Source organism: Tachypleus tridentatus, chromosome 13, assembly GCF_004210375.1.
Source record: "Tachypleus tridentatus isolate NWPU-2018 chromosome 13, ASM421037v1, whole genome shotgun sequence".
NCBI lineage: Eukaryota > Metazoa > Arthropoda > Merostomata > Xiphosura > Limulidae > Tachypleus > Tachypleus tridentatus.
Genome location: NC_134837.1, coordinates 22,986,755 through 23,008,947, shown reverse-complemented (window position 1 = coordinate 23,008,947; position 22,193 = coordinate 22,986,755). Strand labels below are relative to the sequence as shown.

The 22,193-nt window shown below is 28.3% G+C and overlaps 1 long non-coding RNA gene across 9 annotated transcripts in view; it reads left to right on the top strand.

The window, feature by feature from the left end:
• Positions 1–22,193, top strand: part of LOC143237743 (uncharacterized) — a 42,434-nt gene that overhangs the window by 1,911 nt on the left and 18,330 nt on the right. Inside the window, exons 2-4 of one of the 9 annotated variants that reach the window (XR_013020225.1) lie at positions 2,403–2,476; positions 8,655–8,760; positions 13,769–15,545. This is a non-coding gene — a long non-coding RNA (uncharacterized LOC143237743). Of the gene's footprint in view, positions 1–2,402; positions 2,477–8,654; positions 8,774–13,768; positions 15,546–22,193 lie in introns of those variants that run through there. The other 8 variants (XR_013020224.1, XR_013020222.1, XR_013020229.1 and 5 more) reach the window with 8 other exon arrangements.

Below are 22,193 nucleotides of genomic sequence, written 5' to 3'. Positions count from 1 at the left end.
TCCCTTCAACTGTCTTTTGTGTAGCTTATTCTGAAGATGTTATTTGTCTCAGGTTGGTTCTGGTCAATTTCTCTCTCATACACGTTTTTTCAATCCAGGACATCAGGTTTTCTAAGTTGATTTACCATTTTCAATTCTTAACATACTCTCTCTTCAGGAGTCAGGGGTTTGATATCCCTTCTGGTCTTATTAATTTTAGGTGAAGATGGTATGATCCTCATTCTACACCCACCCTCTCTATCTGTGTCAGTTTCCAGCAGCACAGATTTTGGATGTAGTTGTCAAGCACAGTCCATCATGCCCTAGCCACTTTGTGTCTGAGGACACTTCCATTTTTGCCCAATACTAATTGGACTTACTTCTCAGTTTTTGTCTACCAGAATATACAACACATTTCCCAGATTGGTGAAGAGTATGGCTGGTTTAGAAGTAGTGTAGTCTCCCACATCATCTCTTCATATCTAATTCTTTAGACTCAAGGTGTGTCCTTTGTACTCTTCCAAAGGGTGCTTCTTTTCTTCCCTTGCACCAATTCAGTGTGTGATTCTATCTGATTATACAAGTACAGCTAATGTACCATTTTAGAAGTTAGGTTTTCTATACATAAAATGTACTTCCTCTCCACTCAAAATGAGTGATTCAATTCTACACTAAAACTCAAAACAGTAATTTGATAAAACTGAATAGAGGAAGTCACACGTATAATGAGTGTATAGCACTTTCCTCTGTGGAGGATTATCAATGATAATTGGCATGAGGGACATTAAAATGAGTCATTTCCAAAGGAAGGGAGGAAAAAGGCTTGTGGCATGTTTTTCTTTCTCTTTTTTTTTTACATAGAGGGCAGCACTAAATGAGACTAGTTATATGAAATACATTTTCAGTATAGGAAACATAACTTTCACTGTTGCCCTGCTTAATATCTTATTTTGTTGAAAATCACCTATATTTTCATGAAAATTGGGATCATCTAGAAATTTTTCCCTCGATATGGATATACCATCCAGTTGTAAAAGAGACCCAAGGCATCTCTCAGTCCTAACTTGTTAATTTAGAGGCCAAAAAAACATCCTGGACGGAGGGAAAAATTTCTGGAAGATCCCGAAATATTAAAGAGTCAGTGAGTTTAGTACAAAGGTAGATAAAAAAGATTGAAGTAGGTGATGCAACTTTGAACATTTTACAGTTTTAAGTCAGCTTTATCATACTAATAAGATATAGTGTATAACGTAAGCCAGTAGTGAAAAGGAAAGGATTGTTTTCTGTGGACAAATATTTAGTCCCATCTCTTTAAGTAAGGTGTACTTTCCCTGAATTCAGCTTGACAGTGAGGATGAATCACATATATTAACCTGGTTTTGCTTGTGTTATTCAGTTGTTATAGTAGTGAGGTACAATGGATGTATAATGTAAATACTGTGGTTTCTGGGACACAAACAGCACAGTATAAAGATAGACTTTAATACAATAACAGTTTCCTTACTTGACTATTTTCCATATATTGCAACAAAGGTATTTCTGTTGAATTAGACAATGACTGAAGATGGAAATTGGTCATTTAGCAAACACATTATGCTATGATCTTTTTATGGATGATTTATGGACAAAATTGAAAGTGCTTTTGTTGTTATTTTTTAAAGCTTTTAACATCTGGGGAAATAAGGTTAACATAGTATATGCAAATCAAGAAATTTTGAGAGTTTGGAAAATTTGTACCTTATGAACCATCACACTTTAATGTTATTACCTTAAAATTGAGACTGTTTATTTAAACCACATCTGAAACATAAAACCATTTTTATCAAAATCTAATTTCAAAGATACCCAATGATTAACTTCTTAAAGTTTTAGGTCAATTAGGAATTGTATTTTTTTAATGAGATTTAGTTCTCTGTGAAGAGATTTATTTTTGTTGTTGATTAATTAATGAAATTCTTATTGTAGTTCTTATTTATTTTTCAGTTGTGTAAATAATCAGAATACTTAATAGTCTTACACAGTATTATTTGTTTAAGGGTTCATTTATCTTTTAAGAACAACTTTCAGGTTTCCTGCTGCCCTTGGAACTATTTCATTGTAAATCATGTTCAGTTTTGATGGCCATAATAATGCATTATTGAAAATACTTCTTTCATTGTAATAAGTTTCTACAAAATGAGGTCAATCTTATTCCACACATTTTGATAAACTTTTCACACAATCTCCACTGCATTTGGATGTTGGCTTTCTAGACTATGTTTAAGCAGATGAAAGACAAAAACGAAACAGCATTTTATGCTTCAATAAAACTGAATTTTGTTGGCAATCCAAATATTTTGTGTTAAGGCCTTCGAACCATATGCAGATAATAATTATTCACTAATGGATATAAACTAAACTGAGTTCTTTTTTGTCTTCAATAGTGTTTGCTAATTCAGAACCTGTTAGAGGGTTTAAAGAAGGTGCACTCCAGATGTGCTTTGCTGATCTTAGGCAGGTTAGTAAACCTTTACAAAACTCTACTATTTAAGTTCATATTAAAAGATATTACAAGTAATGTAAACATTTCTTTTGGACTAAATACATTTTATGTGGTTGCTGTAGTATAGTTGTTAATATTGTATACGTATGTAACATAAGCATACATTATGTATATAGATATGTAATTAACAGTTACATTATGGAAGACATTAAACCTTGTAGAATGATATATGCTCATAGGAAGAAAAGTATGCAACTCTCATGAAATGCCTTTCAAAAATGAAACTAGTTAATAAAATTATTTCCTTAAAACTTGATAACAAACTTTCATTAAAGTAAGTAGTTTCAGCAAAAGTTTTATTTTGTAAATATTTTGTGGATTTTTCTAATAAAAATTCATTATTTAATGTAGTTATTTACACTTGGACTCTGAGTAGTTCACATGCAAAGTAATTTTTACATAAAGTATAAAAATAATACTTTTTATTTTACCGTTTTTACATTTCATTTACATAACCTCTAGAATCTCATAAATGAACATCACTTGCTGTTTTTTAAGGTAAATATTTGTAATTTATTTTCTCTTTTATGCACCGTATTACTAACTCTATTTGTCATCATCAACAGAGAGTGTAGGGAAATGTTTTTAAAATTAACAAAAATGTGTACATACCTTTTACATCTTTATAGAAATTTACTAGTATAGTCATCTTTTTCACATATTCGTAATTTAACATCTTTATCTTTTCATTCATAGTTTATTTTTAATTCTCCTTTAAAATTCTTTGTCTCTTTATTCCGATATGTTAACTGATACCAATAGGTCTTTTATGAAGAAGTTATTTTGACAAATTCCCCACATAGATGTGTTGCCAAAACAGGATGGCTGTTATAGATACCATCTTGTTTATAAAGCTTTTACAATCCATGTAACAAGTTAAGCTTATAAAAACAATTAAATCACTCAAATATGATTTTTAAAACATAAATTATACATAGTCAACTAAAATATAAAAATTAGATTTAAGTACAGTTCAACTGTCTCTAACTATAGCATTTTGAGGTAACAAACCACTGTAAGTGCTGTAGACAATAGTACTGCAGGCTGTTACTTCAGTACAAAAACTATACACCAATTTCATATTAACTGTTGGTAGAGTGGAGTGTAAACTGAGCTCTTTATAACAGCTTTGTACATTTGTATTAACTAAGTAATTGTACATCATAAATTTGTTTCCAAAGTATAGAAGGTTGGCATAGCACCCATAAAAGGCTGTAAAATCTATTTCTCTTTTGCAGTGGATTCAGTTCTAAGACAGCATATATTGTATGTCTCAAAAGGACATGTGAAAATACATTGGCATCTAGACAGTTGTGTGCATTGTGAGCTTATGTGTTTACAGTCAGTTTCTGTTAAATTGGAGATTTTTTTTATATAACTTGGATCATGTGACAAGCAAACTATTTGTTTTAAATGTTTCTGTTGTAACAAAGAATTAAAACTTGGATAACATAAACATTAAATTATTTACTATAATGTTAATTTCATTCACATGCATGGATTGTAAAGATGTTTAATTAAATTTTGCACATAATTCAGTAATTTGCATATAAATTAATTTTAAAATGCTGCTGTTCTAATCAGATAAACACGTGACTTTCAGTGTTATTTTGTTTATCAACACTACTTATCATTGAGTTTCTGATGTGAGTACTTAAGACTATGTCATTTAAATGCTTCTGTGTGCATTTTAATGTGGAATTGTTTGCCTGTTGGCTTCAGTCAAGAACACTTTTTATGTATCTGGGAACCAAATATATACACGAGATTTACATTCATTGTCAGTGACATCCGTCAATGTATTTATGGCATTTGTACTTATGATTATAAATGTCACATATATGTTTGTAATTGATACATTTTTTGTTGCCTTCACTCTCTTGAACTTCGAGTAATCCAGTTACATATCTTATCACAGCTGTATGTGAGAGTGACTTGCTTTGTCACGTAATTCTTGGAATTGTGATTTCTTCATGAAGTTATTTGCTTTTATTCTCTTTTTTTTATATTTTTCTGTTGACTAAATCACTGGACCTTTCTACAGGCTTTAAAAGAATTTCAAAGTAATTGTTAATCAGATTGTTTACTTCTGCTATAATTATTTTGGTGAACTTTGTATTTGGTCATTCTAATTTGCTTGAGAAACATCTCTAGAATACTTTAGAATCCTCTTTTCTTAGTCTTGCCTGAAACATCAGTCTAGTCTAGTTATCTGAATGGTAAAGGGTGAACAAGTTTTTGTATTTGTCTAGTTCATCCCATAGTTCTGATGCTCATGAACTGTCATAGTTAGTAACCTGTATGGTCACTTCAGTCTGATTGTTAAATGAGAACTATTTATTAACTACTAGATACCAGTTATTCATTACTTTTTATCCTGTGTTTTGACTAATAATCTGCTTCCATATTCTTGGAAATCTCAAAGAACTATTTATTTAGTGGTCGTGGCTGAAAATCAGTCATTAGTCTTTTTGGTACAGAGACTGGTTTATATATATATACAGTAGTTTTAATATTCAGTGACCATTATGGAGGTCTGCTTTCTCTTTTTTTAACTTAAGGGAGTTTCAGGTTTGTATTATGTGAATTTTGTTGCATATTACTTTTTCTTTGTATTAGAGGATGATCTTGTGTGTGTCTCAGGTTAATAGGCTGGCTTTTATTGGTCACTAGCCATTGTTAGGGAAGGTTGTATAAAGTTTTACTTGTACAGGTCTCATGCTTGTCTAGGTATAAGGAAGCTCTGTGCTGGTCTACAGTATATGGAATCCTCTCTTACTTCACAAAAGAAATATTGTTTTTATAAACACCTAAAGTTAAAAAAAGGACAAAAACAGTTACATTATTTAACTAGTGTTTCAAGCAACTGCCCTTCATTAGGTTTGATATTGTTTAAGGTTATTTACTTTTCTCAAGTTTCAACATAACTGTTCATTGTTATTTGTGAATCTTTTCCACTTTTAGAAAGACATGAAGGATGTTTATTGGATAACATTGTTAAATTCTATAACAGTGTGACATCATTCTCAGTCCCAGAATTAATGACCTTTGTGCATCTCTTAAAAAAATTTCAAAACAACTTTGTAATTTTTTTTAATTAATATCAATATTAATATCACTTATAGTTTTATTCATTTTTCGATTTCCCATATATTATTATTGTTTCCTACATATTAATATCACCTATATTTTAATTCATTTATCTATTTCCCATATATTATTATTGTTTCCTACATATTAATATCACCTATATTTTAATTCATTTTTCTATTTCCCATATATTAGTATTGTTTCCTATATATTAATATCACCTATATTTTAATTCATTTTTCAATTTCCCATATATTAGTATTGTTTCCTATATATTATTGTCATCTATATTTTCATTCATTTTTCTATTTCTGGTATATTAGTATTGTTTTCTGTATATTAATATCACCTATATTTTAATTCATTTTTCTATTTCCCATATATTAGTATTGTTTCCTTTATATTAATATCACCTATATTTTTATTTATTTTTCTATTTCCCGTATATTAGTATTATTTCCTATTTATTAATATCAATATTAATATCGCCTATATTTTTATTCATTTTTCTATTTCTGGTATATTAGTATTGTTTCCTGTATATTAATATCGCCTATATTTTAATTCATTTTTCTATTTCCCATATATTAGTGTTGTTTCCTATATATTAATATCACCTATATTTTAAGTCATTTTTCTATTTCCCATATATTAGTATTGTTTCCTATATATTAATATCACCTATATTTTTATTCATTTTTCTATTTCCAGTACATTAGTATTGTTTCCTATATATTAATATCGCCTATATTTTAATTCATTTTTCTATTTCCCATATATTAGTATTGTTTCCTATATATTAATATCAATATTAATGTCACCTATATTTTTATTCATTTTTCTATTTCCTATATATTCGTATTATTTCCTATATATTAATATCAATATTAATGTCACCTATATTTTTATTCATTTTTCTATTTCCTATATATTCGTATTATTTCCTATATATTAATATCAATATTAATGTCACCTATATTTTTATTTATTTTTCTATTTCCCATATATTAGTATTGTTTCCTATATATTAATATTGCCTATATTTTAATTCATTTTTCTATTTCCCATATATTAGTATTGTTTCCTATATATTTCTTTACATCATCATTTTCTGTAATACCCATTCCTTTTTATTTTTCTATTCTGTGAAAACTGTTTTAACATCTTTTTAACTGTTGTCACTGCCATCTTTCATGTAAAGCACACATTTTTTTATGTACATCTAAACATGACAGGAATGTCTTCTGTTATTATTGACATGAATGACATCAACATCTGTACTTGTAATGTGCCCTACTAATCATTGCTCTATATTATCCTAAAAAAAGAATAGTCAATCTAGTTAAGATATTTTATGTCACCTTTATTGGGTTATATGTAGTACTGATAAAGATTTAAGCACTCATTCAGTTTCACATGTACATAAACAGTCAAAGGATTGTTAGGCTAGTTTGGCCTGCTTGAAATGAATTGTGTATTTTGTTCACTTTAAATTCTTGCTCTTGCTCAGTATGTTAGTTATTGCTATTTCTTTTCCAAATGTTTAGTAATGCATTTGAAAGCCATGCTGTGTAACATTGAATAGATTCAAAATAGTTATTGGTATCTGAACAGACCTATTTGCTTAAAAGTTCCACCAGTCTATAGAAATACAGAGATAAAAGTTACAGTTTTGTAAATCACCTTTTGAGTATATGTATAAAGATTGGCTCTGCTTACTGTTAATAGGAAGATTTTGAATTTTTTCATGAAACATTAAGTTATGAAGAACTTTATAAAAATGATAAAAGTAACATGAGATGGACTTAAAAATTGAAATAACTTTATTTTAACTAAACATTTTAGTAAACTGAAAACATTGAAGATCTACATGTTGCATTCTTTGGAAATAAGAAGCTTTATGGCTGTCACATATTTACAGTGTTAAAGAGTATAATGTGTGTGGTAGAAGGAACACTCTAAATGTCCCTCTGGTGTTAATATATATAATAAACAGTTTGTGTCATGCTTCTTTGTTTTAATAGTAATGGTCTACAATTTATATCATTGTTTTGTAACAAAACTACCAATTGATATTGTCAGGTCAACCATGGTATTTATGTTGTGAATGTTTAATATACATATTGGTTTGTTTTTTATTCTTGTTAACTTTGGTGATAGAACAAAACAATTTAATTCAGATATTATTTAGATTTATAATTGATATTTTGTCTTTATTGAGCTTAGAGTAAGTTACTGCACAGTACATTTTTTAAGCTTAATTATAAAACAAATAATACCCTAGGCTCACTTATTGCACCACAATAAGTTAAATAGCATTTTATTTATATTTGTTTCAGTTGTTTATTAACATTGAGGTACAGACAAAAGAAAGATAAAAGTTACCAAGGGTTTCAATGGAGTAGTGTTTCAACTAAGCCTTTGTTACAATAATGTTTTACACCCAATGCTTATAATAAGGCCATTAAATACACCTTCTGTTACTAATATTAAGATCAGATGATAGCTAGTTGTGTCTAAGTGTGAATGTAAAGTATGTAATTCCCTCCAGTCTTACACTGTTAAATTAGGGATAGCTAGCTGACTTCCCTCTAGTCTTACACTGTTAAATTAGGGATAGCTAGTTGAGTTCAGTCTAGTTTTACTCTGTTAAATTAGGGATAGCTAGCTGACTTCCTTCTAGTTTTACACTTCTAAATTAGGGATGGCTCATGCAGATAGCCCTCGTGTAGCATTGAATGAAATTCAAAAACAAACAAACAAACATAATTAAAGATGTATTAACTGTGGAAACTCTACCAAGTAAAATAGTTCCATATATTTTTTTATATCACATCTTCCAATTATTTTAGTTTAGTCACAGAGTCCATCAGTCTCCTTTCACTAAAATTGATTTCTTATTATTACTTTCTGACTTATGGTGTACAATTCCTTCTTCTTGTAATTTTTGTTAGTTAATATACGTATAACAGTTTACATTATTTTCGTGCACTGGAATTTATCTTGCAGAATTTTTGTAGTTATATTTTCTTATAACTTCTAGATCTTTTCTTGACATGGGACTGGGCAACCTACTTTCATGACTATGAACGAGAAAATAGCAAGTATTTAAGGGTAAACCCACAAGTTGCTGAAGTTCTGCTTGAAAAGTAAGTGGAACATGTAAGTAATCAAAGTTAATTTAAAATGTCACTATATACTGCTTTATTATAAATTGTTAAAGTCTTTCCAATAATTATTATGCATGTTTTGATTTTTAAGAAAGAAAGGAAAACCTAGCCACCTGAAAAGAAAACGTCATATGCCTTACCTGAAAAGTTGTATGTTTAGTTACCTAGTTATATGTTGTCCTTAAGATACCTGATACTATTGATGAAAGTTGTATGTTTAGTTACCTAGTTATATGTTGTCCTTAAGATACCTGATACTATTGATGAAAGTTGTATGTTTAGTTACCTAGTTATATGTTGTCCTTAAGATACCTGATACTATTGATGAAAGTTGTATGTTTAGTTACCCAGTTATATGTTGTCCTTAAGATACCTGATACTATTGATGAAAGTTGTATGTTCAGTTACCTAGTTATGTGTTGTTCTTAAGATACCTGATACTAGTGATGAAAGTTGTATGTTTAGTTACCTAGTTATATGTTGTCCTTAAGAAACCTGATACTATTGATGAAAGTTGTATGTTTAGTTACCTAGTTATATGTTGTCCTTAAGAAACCTGATACTATTGATGAAAGTTGTATGTTTAGTTACCTAGTTATATGTTGTCCTTAAGATACCTGATACTGTTGATGAAAGTTGTATGTTTAGTTACCTAGTTATATGTTGTCCTTAAGAAACCTGATACTATTGATGAAAGTTGTATGTTTAGTTACCTAGTTATATGTTGTTCTTAAGAAACCTGATACTATTGATGAAAGTTGTATGTTTAGTTACCTAGTTATATGTTGTCCTTAAGATACCTGATACTATTGATGAAAGTTGTATGTTTAGTTACCTAGTTATATGTTGTCCTTAAGATACCTGATACTATTGATGAAAGTTGTATGTTTAGTTACCCAGTTATATGTTGTCCTTAAGAAACCTGATACTATTGATGAAAGTTGTATGTTTAGTTACCTAGTTATATGTTGTCCTTAAGATACCTGATACTATTGATGAAAGTTGTATGTTTAGTTACCCAGTTATATGTTGTTTTTAAGATACCTGATACTATTGATGAAAGTTGTATGTTTAGTTACCTAGTTATATGTTGTCCTTAAGATACCTGATACTATTGATGAAAGTTGTATGTTTAGTTACCCAGTTATATGTTGTCCTTAAGATACCTGATACTGTTGATGAAAGTTGTATGTTTAGTTACCTAGTTATATGTTGTCCTTAAGATACCTGATACTGTTGATGAAAGTTGTATGTTTAGTTACCTAGTTATATGTTGTTCTTAAGAAACCTGATACTATTGATGAAAGTTGTATGTTTAGTTACCTAGTTATATGTTGTCCTTAAGATACCTGATACTATTGATGAAAGTTGTATGTTTAGTTACCTAGTTATATGTTGTCCTTAAGATACCTGATACTATTGATGAAAGTTGTATGTTTAGTTACCCAGTTATATGTTGTCCTTAAGAAACCTGATACTATTGATGAAAGTTGTATGTTTAGTTACCTAGTTATATGTTGTCCTTAAGATACCTGATACTATTGATGAAAGTTGTATGTTTAGTTACCTAGTTATATGTTGTCCTTAAGATACCTGATACTATTGATGAAAGTTGTATGTTTAGTTACCTAGTTATATGTTGTCCTTAAGATACCTGATACTATTGATGAAAGTTGTATGTTTAGTAACCAAGTTATATGTTGTCCTTAAGATACCTGATACTCTTGATGAAAGTTGTATGTTTAGTTACCTAGTTATATGTTGTTCTTAAGAAACCTGATACTATTGATGTCTTACTCCGAGACGTGTCCTGCAAGATGTCAAGTTTCATTTTTTAAATTAAAAGTTAAGTCTTATTTAGTTTCTCAACTAGCCTTTGACAGGTGTAAATACAAATTTAGAAAGAATGAAGGTAAGATGATAAATAGTTGTAGACTGTGAATAAAGTAATGTTCTTTCTTTAATGTTAGTTTATTTTTAGTATTGGTTAAATTGTTTTATTATTATATATTTGTTTATGAGGATTATTTTGCATTGTTATCTTAAGGTATGTGTTTAGAACAAAACTAAACCTTCTAAGCTAGCTGAATCTTGTGTTTGGGATTATAGCAAAACATTTGCTTGCATTGAGGGTTCCATGACAGATGAATTAATACCTTCTGATCATAATAAGTATGGTGATATGTTAGACGTACATAATATTCATTACTTGTTTTATTTTTATTTGAACTATGTAGGTATTTTGTTTTGATCAGAAGTTGGAAACAGTTGTAGATTTTATTACCAAAAAGTTTCTCTCCGTAGATGTTTTTTTATTATTGTAATATATTAAACATAACCTGAGAATTCTCTGTATTAATACCATAATTATTAATGAATCAGTTTTAACTGTCTAGAGTTTAATAATAGTTGAATGTCTGTTGTGTAGTCAGTTAATCATACATGCATACAATTTGCACATATTCACAAGATGATAGGTTCCAATGCTTCAAATTAAATAAACATTCTCAGATTTTCATCTCCACGTGTAATGTGAGAGAAATAAAACATTGAATACAAAGTAGATAAATATTATCAATATATTATTTTTCTAAGGTAGATAGAAATAAAATCTTAAATTTATGGTATAATGTTTATAATTAAACTTCTATTTTACATTTTGAAGTTAATAATCATGAATGTGTTAGTTAATTTAGCCATAATTAGTTTCATTTAATAGAAAACCACTTAAATTCAGAATGTTTGTTTATTCATATATTTAACAGTGCTTACCACAAATTTGCACAATTAATTGATACTTTCTTGCATATAAACACGATAGTTTTCCTAACCATTTTTTTTATGATAACTAGGTGTCTAGGCTTTTTATAATGAAAGAACACCTCATATCTGTTAAAGCATGTCTTGTTAGTTGGGGTAACTAAGAATATTGGTACTTGTAGGAATATCATGAAGTATATATTTTGTATAGGTTGATCTGCAAGTAATTTTGAAAATTTTATATTTAAGGCTGTTCTATGTGTAAGCATCTTTATAATAGAAGTTATATATGGTTTTAACTATCAGCTTTGAGTTGTACTTATGAGATAAAATTCATGATTTTTGTTTATGTGTTGAAATATCCTTAAGTCATTGAATCAAAGTAATTTTTTAGAAATATGTAAAGCATATAAGTGTTTGAGTAATTTTGTACAGTAATTATATGTGTTTATAAGTTACACTGTGCACAAAAGCTTCTCCACTACAATAAAAATACAACTGTTCATGAGTAATTTGTTGATCCTGATTCTAAAAATTGTTGAATATTACTGATCACCTCTAGTTTTTGAGCTATGTTAGGTTTATTCTAAATATTCTTATATATTGTGAAAATAACTCTCTCTGATAACTTTATTTATTTATTGAAAATTGCTTTTAAGAATGTTCAAAAACAACGTGTAATTATATACTGAAAATACACTTAAGCTATGTTTAAAACTTTCATCATGGTACTGTTATTTATTTCTTTTTACAAAATACCTGACAGACTTGTTGTATCTTTTATGTATGTTTTTAGTTGCATGCTACATGAATCAACAGTAATCTTCCATCATCACAGGATTCCACTGTCTTTCTTGATGTTACTGTTCTATTATAGACATAACTTAAGAGAAGTGCTCACCAAGATTATTGCTCACTGCACCTAGATCATTTGATAAGAAGCTTAATTAAAAGTGTGAGAAGTGTAACTGTAGTGACATCTTGGACCCAGTTTTCCTCTTGTTCTCAGGGATATCATTAATCATCACAACAGTTTTCATCTCTGTAAATTCCTAAGAAAATTTTAACAACCAGTTTGAGTGATTTCCTCACAGGAAGTTCTTTCTGACTGAGTAATGTTTCAAAATCACCATTCATCAGCACTTCCCAAATCTGTGGCCCAACAAAGATACCACCTTTTAGTTTTTACTTCACTAACTTTTTGAAACTTGTAAGACAGATGGAGTGATGGAAGAAACATATCTTGATGATTCACTGAAAGTTGGAACTCAACTTTCTGTTTTCCTGGAACGTAATTCTCTCACTGGTCTTTCCTGTTTTTTTAAATGAATTTTATGATTTCGGGCTATCCCAGACAGACTACAGTGTTTGGTATACTCACTTTGTAGACTTAGCAGTAGTGGATATTTGATTGCTTCAGGAATAAGCTGCATGTTCTACTATGTTTACAGCATTAATGACAGGAACCAATGGCTTAGTGTTCCCATTATGTAAAAGCACAGTTTTCACACTAACTTTAGATGAATTGGTAAAATGTTTTCTTTTGTGAGAATATATTCAGTACTTGATTCTTCAATTAGTGCATCAACATTTGTACAGAAACACAAAGTATCTTGCATGCTGCCGTGAGAAGCAAGACTTTTATGATAAATTCCATTGCCGTAAATGAAATTTCCCCATGCTGTTTCAGTATAAAACAAGTCACAGATCTGATCATTTAGCTCATCTTGTGTGATCAGATGAGGCAGTTTATGCTGAGATGCCACAGGGGTAAAATTACTAAATGAAGGAAGTAAAGATGATTCATTGTCTTTTTTGCAGTATAACTTCTATTTCCTACTTTGCTGCTGGATGTGACACAAGAAAATCATCCCCATGAGATACTGGTTTCATCACAATCTCTGGATATTTAGTGTATTGTTTAGTTTTGTCTGAATATCCAGAAATATTAATGCAAAAATAACAGTAAGTTAGATGATCTTTGGGCTCACACTGTATCATTGAAATTGTCAATGACACAATTGCTCTTCTTTTATTTAGCCACTGTGTGAAGCCAGATTTGGTACAACACAAATGTAGCATAAACTGTTTAGGTGGTTTTTGGACTTGAAGTGAAAGCAGTCAGTACATAAAATAATATTCTAAAAAGTATAAAGAAATTATGTTTAGAGAACTAGTTTAAAATATTTTAAAAACAAAATTTTGATTTTATTTGATTATATCACAGGTATGATGTGAGGAAGATGGACTTTGTTTTGAGTTTGCACAGAGCCAGACAAAGTAACCAACTGAGTGAGTGAGTGAAAAGCAGTTGAGAGAGAGGTGTATCACTCTACCCATTTTAAGCTCAGTTGAGGGACTCCTCAAATGTTCCTGGGCAGAAAAGGTGAACATGGAATGAAGCAAAATTGGTGCAAGTCATTATAATTTTATCAAGAACAAGTAGCACATATAAACAATATATATGGAGTTTTACACCAATACAATACAGTTACTGTTTGAAGTTATCAAACATTTATTCCTTTTGTCCATTAAACTTTCTATGTAAACTTAATTTCACAGTATAAACCTATTGAACTGAGCTGATTGTATGGTATCACACATATTGTTGATAAAGTAGTGAGATACTACAGTATCTTAAAATCTGGAGGTGATGGACAAATTCTGATTACATATCTGAAACCAAAACTATTTAATTACCAAGAATCACTTGAGTTTTCTCTAGTAGCAAATGATTTGATATGCAGTGTTACCTAAAACATTGTTTTGGGCAAATTTGTGTGTGTGCAGACTTGTAAAAGAGTTGATTGATTGATGAATTTGTGTTATAAAGATAAAAAGTTTGTTTGTTTTTTTTTTACTTTACAATGGTGTGTTTACACTTTATATTTTATAATGCATGCTTTTGAACCAATTGCAATGTTTATTTATTTATGAAAAGTGTATAACTACCTTTCAAGTTGTTTTAGAAATAAAATTATTGCTAAAAAATACAAGTTTCAAATGATGTAACATTTTTTAAAGGGTCTTTTTTTTAGGTAGGTCTTGTTCAGGCTTGTGAATGAAAAGGATTTGTACAATTTTAATAATATAATTTACTAATTTTTTAAAATATTATTAATTTGACCAATCCATACTTTTAGTGTGAATTAATGTTCTTTACTCCCTTAAGGGTGAGAGAAGCAGACAAGAAGAAAAATATATTTTTAGCATTAAAAAAGAATCAAAGAGACAAGAAGAAGTTGGTAGAAACTGTCCTAAAACAGCTCAGACAGTTAACATCAAACAGTGATTAGTATAATTGTACTTAATTCTTCCCTTTGTTACATATTTTGGTTTCCTATAATTACTGGCCTGATGGAAAGTATCCATTCAGGTTTTTGTGTGTTTAATGAATTAGTAAAATGTGACTGTTCAATGTCAAGAACATTGATATCAATTATTCTGAGAAGTGAGTGAACCAGGCTTTCAGTTAACATTAATAAAATATAAAGATTCTTATCATTCTTTACCATAGTTTTGTTAAAAATGGACAGTTCTAGAGCAGAGCTTACCATATTAATGTCTGCCATAAAGGGAAATCAGGCCAAGAAGTGCACTTTCTACTTATTTCTAACAAAATATATTGACCAGTTTTTGATTGTTTGGCTATATAGTTTTAAAAGTTTGTGAGGGACAAGAACATTTGTGACACTAAATTATTAAAATTATTTGACCCATATGTTGCTTTATTTCTCAGTTTTAAATCACTTTTTGTTCAGCCCATTATTGTGTTATAGAATAGGGAAAGATTGTGATTCTGAGGGAAGTTTGATATTATAATTAAATTGTGATCGTAACACAAATAATAAAAAAAAAAGACATTAAACATGGGTCAGTGTTATAGTTCTCTTCTAATTTTCCATTTGATTTAATAGCTAGCTCATAACTGTTTGGTCTCAAGGTAATATATTGATAGTAGATAATGAACTTGAATCATATAATAAACTGTTGTTGTGACACAACTGAATTCCTTGTGTTTACTGAATATAACTTAACAACTAATTGTAAAGTTACATACAGATATTAGAATATAAACAAATCTTGTAGTATAATAAATAGCAGCTATGATAGATCTAAACTGTCTTCTTTATGATTCAACACACTGATATAGTTGTGTTAAGAGAGTCATCTGTATAAACAATATCTGTAAAGATGTGTTTTCAAAACAAACACCAAGGGCCTTTATGAGATTTTTAGAATGGTACTTAATACAGTTTTTCAAGTGTTCTCCCAGATATTACTGGAAGAAACATATTCATGTGGATACAAAGTAAAATTGCCAACCTGGTATGTGGTGAAGTGAAATGGTAAGCAGACAATACAGGAGAGAACAGTTAGTATTATGTACAATAATTTAGGTATAGTTGACTGGTATGCTGTAACATAATAATACATTGTGCTATAATAATCCAAAAATGGCTGAATGATTGTTACTATACCACAACTGTTGCAACCTAATGGTAGACACTAGAAAAACACAGTGCTATGTCAATGAAAAAAAATGGTTATGTGATTGTTATCCTGCTACCTGCTAACATGGTATACTCTATTGTAGTGGGAGATGCTAAAACAAACAAACAAACATTACTACAACCATGAAAAAGTGGCTAAATGATTGTCACTGTGCTGTACCTTGATGTTGCTATAAGGTGACTGTTTTGTGGTGCTAAATAATTTGACAAAGTTGTTTACCAAACTAATGCAGAAGAGCATATGATGTTACTACTATAGAATAATTCAGTTTGTTTGTAACATATACAAAACCAATATGTCTGTAGTAATATTACAAAGTAGTATAATTTGTATAAACAGACTTTTCATCCTCTACTTACATCAGACAGTTACTACTATAGAATAATTCAGTTTGTTTGTAACATATACAAAACAAATATGTCTGTAGTAATATTACAAAGTAGTATAATTTGTATAAACAGACTTTTCATCCTCTACTTACATCAGACAGTTACTACTATAGAATAATTCAGTTTGTTTGTAACATATACAAAACAAATATGTCTGTAGTAATATTACAAAGTAGTATAATTTCTATAAACAGACTTTTCATCCTCTACTTACATCAGACAGTTACTACTATAGAATAATTCAGTTTGTTTGTTACATATACAAAACAAATATGTCTGTAGTAATATTACAAAGTAGTATAATTTGTATAAACAGACTTTTCATCCTCTACTTACATCAGACAGTTACTACTATAGAATAATTCAGTTTGTTTGTAACATATACAAAACAAATATGTCTGTAGTAATATTACAAAGTAGTATAATTTGTATAAACAGACTTTTCATCCTCTACTTACATCAGACAGTTACTACTATAGAATAATTCAGTTTGTTTGTTACATATACAAAACAAATATGTCTGTAGTAATATTACAAAGTAGTATAATTTGTATAAACAGACTTTTCATCCTCTACTTACATCAGACAGTTACTACTATAGAATAATTCAGTTTGTTTGTTACATATACAAAACAAATATGTCTGTAGTAATATTACAAAGTAGTATAATTTGTATAAACAGACTTTTCATCCTCTACTTACATCAGACAGTTACTACTATAGAATAATTCAGTTTGTTTGTTACATATACAAAACAAATATGTCTGTAGTAATATTACAAAGTAGTATAATTTGTATAAACAGACTTTTCATCCTCTACTTACATCAGACAGTTACTACTATAGAATAATTCGGTTTGTTTGTTACATATATAAAACAAATATGTCTGTAGTAATATTACAAAGTAGTATAATTTGTATAAACAGACTTTTCATCCTCTACTTACATCAGACAGTTACTACTATAGAATAATTCGATTTGTTTGTAACATATATAAAACAAATATGTCTGTAGTAATATTACAAAGTAGTATAATTTGTATAAACAGACTTTTCATCCTCTACTTACATCAGACAGTTACTACTATAGAATAATTCTGTTTGTTTGTAACATATACAAAACAAATATGTCTGTAGTAATATTACAAAGTAGTATAATTTGTATAAACAGACTTTTCATCCTCTACTTACATCAGACAGTTACTACTATAGAATAATTCAGTTTGTTTGTAACATATATAAAACAAATATGTCTGTAGTAATATTACAAAGTAGTATAATTTGTATAAACAGACTTTTCATCCTCTACTTACATCAGACAGTTACTACTATAGAATAATTCAGTTTGTTTGTTACATATACAAAACAAATATGTCTGTAGTAATATTACAAAGTAGTATAATTTGTATAAACAGACTTTTCATCCTCTACTTACATCAGACAGTTACTACTATAGAATAATTCAGTTTGTTTGTAACATATACAAAACAAATATGTCTGTAGTAATATTACAAAGTAGTATAATTTGTATAAACAGACTTTTCATCCTCTACTTACATCAGACAGTTACTACTATAGAATAATTCAGTTTGTTTGTAACATATATAAAACAAATATGTCTGTAGTAATATTACAAAGTAGTATAATTTGTATAAACAGACTTTTCATCCTCTACTTACATCAGACAGTTACTACTATAGAATAATTCAGTTTGTTTGTAACATATACAAAACAAATATGTCTGTAGTAATATTACAAAGTAGTATAATTTGTATAAACAGACTTTTCATCCTCTACTTACATCAGACAGTTACTACTATAGAATAATTCAGTTTGTTTGTTACATATACAAAACAAATATGTCTGTAGTAATATTACAAAGTAGTATAATTTGTATAAACAGACTTTTCATCCTCTACTTACATCAGACAGTTATAGAATAATTCAGTTTGTTTGTAACATATACAAAACAAATATGTCTGTAGTAATATTACAAAGTAGTATAATTTGTATAAACAGACTTTTCATCCTCTACTTACATCAGACAGTTACTACTATAGAATAATTCAGTTTGTTTGTTACATATATAAAACAAATATGTCTGTAGTAATATTACAAAGTAGTATAATTTGTATAAACAGACTTTTCATCCTCTACTTACATCAGACAGTTACTACTATAGAATAATTCAGTTTGTTTGTTACATATACAAAACAAATATGTCTGTAGTAATATTACAAAGTAGTATAATTTGTATAAACAGACTTTTCATCCTCTACTTACATCAGACAGTTACTACTATAGAATAATTCAGTTTGTTTGTAACATATACAAAACAAATATGTCTGTAGTAATATTACAAAGTAGTATAATTTGTATAAACAGACTTTTCATCCTCTACTTACATCAGACAGTTATAGAATAATTCAGTTTGTTTGTAACATATACAAAACAAAATGTCTGTAGTAATATTACAAAGTTGTATAATTTGTATAAACAGACTTTTCATCCTCTACTTACATCAGACAGTTACTACTATAGAATAATTCAGTTTGTTTGTAACATATATAAAACAAATATGTCTGTAGTAATATTACAAAGTAGTATAATTTGTATAAACAGACTTTTCATCCTCTACTTACATCAGACAGTTACTACTATAGAATAATTCAGTTTGTTTGTAACATATATAAAACAAATATGTCTGTAGTAATATTACAAAGTAGTATAATTTGTATAAACAGACTTTTCATCCTCTACTTACATCAGACAGTTACTACTATAGAATAATTCAGTTTGTTTGTAACATATACAAAACAAATATGTCTGTAGTAATATTACAAAGTAGTATAATTTGTATAAACAGACTTTTCATCCTCTACTTACATCAGACAGTTACTACTATAGAATAATTCAGTTTGTTTGTAACATATACAAAACAAATATGTCTGTAGTAATATTACAAAGTAGTATAATTTGTATAAACAGACTTTTCATCCTCTACTTACATCAGACAGTTACTACTATAGAATAATTCAGTTTGTTTGTTACATATACAAAACAAATATGTCTGTAGTAATATTACAAAGTAGTATAATTTGTATAAACAGACTTTTCATCCTCTACTTACATCAGACAGTTACTACTATAGAATAATTCAGTTTGTTTGTTACATATATAAAACAAATATGTCTGTAGTAATATTACAAAGTAGTATAATTTGTATAAACAGACTTTTCATCCTCTACTTACATCAGACAGTTACTACTATAGAATAATTCAGTTTGTTTGTAACATATACAAAACAAATATGTCTGTAGTAATATTACAAAGTAGTATAATTTGTATAAACAGACTTTTCATCCTCTACTTACATCAGACAGTTACTACTATAGAATAATTCAGTTTGTTTGTTACATATACAAAACAAATATGTCTGTAGTAATATTACAAAGTAGTATAATTTGTATAAACAGACTTTTCATCCTCTACTTACATCAGACAGTTACTACTATAGAATAATTCAGTTTGTTTGTTACATATACAAAACAAATATGTCTGTAGTAATATTACAAAGTAGTATAATTTGTATAAACAGACTTTTCATCCTCTACTTACATCAGACAGTTACTACTATAGAATAATTCAGTTTGTTTGTAACATATATAAAACAAATATGTCTGTAGTAATATTACAAAGTAGTATAATTTGTATAAACAGACTTTTCATCCTCTACTTACATCAGACAGTTACTACTATAGAATAATTCAGTTTGTTTGTTACATATATAAAACAAATATGTCTGTAGTAATATTACAAAGTAGTATAATTTGTATAAACAGACTTTTCATCCTCTACTTACATCAGACAGTTACTACTATAGAATAATTCAGTTTGTTTGTTAACATATACAAAACAAATATGTCTGTAGTAATATTACAAAGTAGTATAATTTGTATAAACAGACTTTTCATCCTCTACTTACATCAGACAGTTACTACTATAGAATAATTCAGTTTGTTTGTTACATATACAAAACAAATATGTCTGTAGTAATATTACAAAGTAGTATAATTTGTATAAACAGACTTTTCATCCTCTACTTACATCAGACAGTTACTACTATAGAATAATTCAGTTTGTTTGTTACATATATAAAACAAATATGTCTGTAGTAATATTACAAAGTAGTATAATTTGTATAAACAGACTTTTCATCCTCTACTTACATCAGACAGTTACTACTATAGAATAATTCAGTTTGTTTGTTACATATATAAAACAAATATGTCTGTAGTAATATTACAAAGTAGTATAATTTGTATAAACAGACTTTTCATCCTCTACTTACATCAGACAGTTACTACTATAGAATAATTCAGTTTGTTTGTTACATATACAAAACAAATATGTCTGTAGTAATATTACAAAGTAGTATAATTTGTATAAACAGACTTTTCATCCTCTACTTACATCAGACAGTTACTACTATAGAATAATTCAGTTTGTTTGTAACATATACAAAACAAATATGTCTGTAGTAATATTACAAAGTAGTATAATTTGTATAAACAGACTTTTCATCCTCTACTTACATCAGACAGTTACTACTATAGAATAATTCAGTTTGTTTGTAACATATACAAAACAAATATGTCTGTAGTAATATTACAAAGTAGTATAATTTGTATAAACAGACTTTTCATCCTCTACTTACATCAGACAGTTACTACTATAGAATAATTCAGTTTGTTTGTTACATATATAAAACAAATATGTCTGTAGTAATATTACAAAGTAGTATAATTTGTATAAACAGACTTTTCATCCTCTACTTACATCAGACAGTTACTACTATAGAATAATTCAGTTTGTTTGTTACATATACAAAACAAATATGTCTGTAGTAATATTACAAAGTAGTATAATTTGTATAAACAGACTTTTCATCCTCTACTTACATCAGACAGTTACTACTATAGAATAATTCAGTTTGTTTGTAACATATACAAAACAAATATGTCTGTAGTAATATTACAAAGTAGTATAATTTGTATAAACAGACTTTTCATCCTCTACTTACATCAGACAGTTACTACTATAGAATAATTCAGTTTGTTTGTTACATATATAAAACAAATATGTCTGTAGTAATATTACAAAGTAGTATAATTTGTATAAACAGACTTTTCATCCTCTACTTACATCAGACAGTTACTACTATAGAATAATTCAGTTTGTTTGTTACATATACAAAACAAATATGTCTGTAGTAATATTACAAAGTAGTATAATTTGTATAAACAGACTTTTCATCCTCTACTTACATCAGACAGTTACTACTATAGAATAATTCAGTTTGTTTGTAACATATACAAAACAAATATGTCTGTAGTAATATTACAAAGTAGTATAATTTGTATAAACAGACTTTTCATCCTCTACTTACATCAGACAGTTATAGAATAATTCAGTTTGTTTGTAACATATACAAAACAAATATGTCTGTAGTAATATTACAAAGTAGTATAATTTGTATAAACAGACTTTTCATCCTCTACTTACATCAGACAGTTACTACTATAGAATAATTCAGTTTGTTTGTAACATATACAAAACAAATATGTCTGTAGTAATATTACAAAGTAGTATAATTTGTATAAACAGACTTTTCATCCTCTACTTACATCAGACAGTTACTACTATAGAATAATTCAGTTTGTTTGTTACATATACAAAACAAATATGT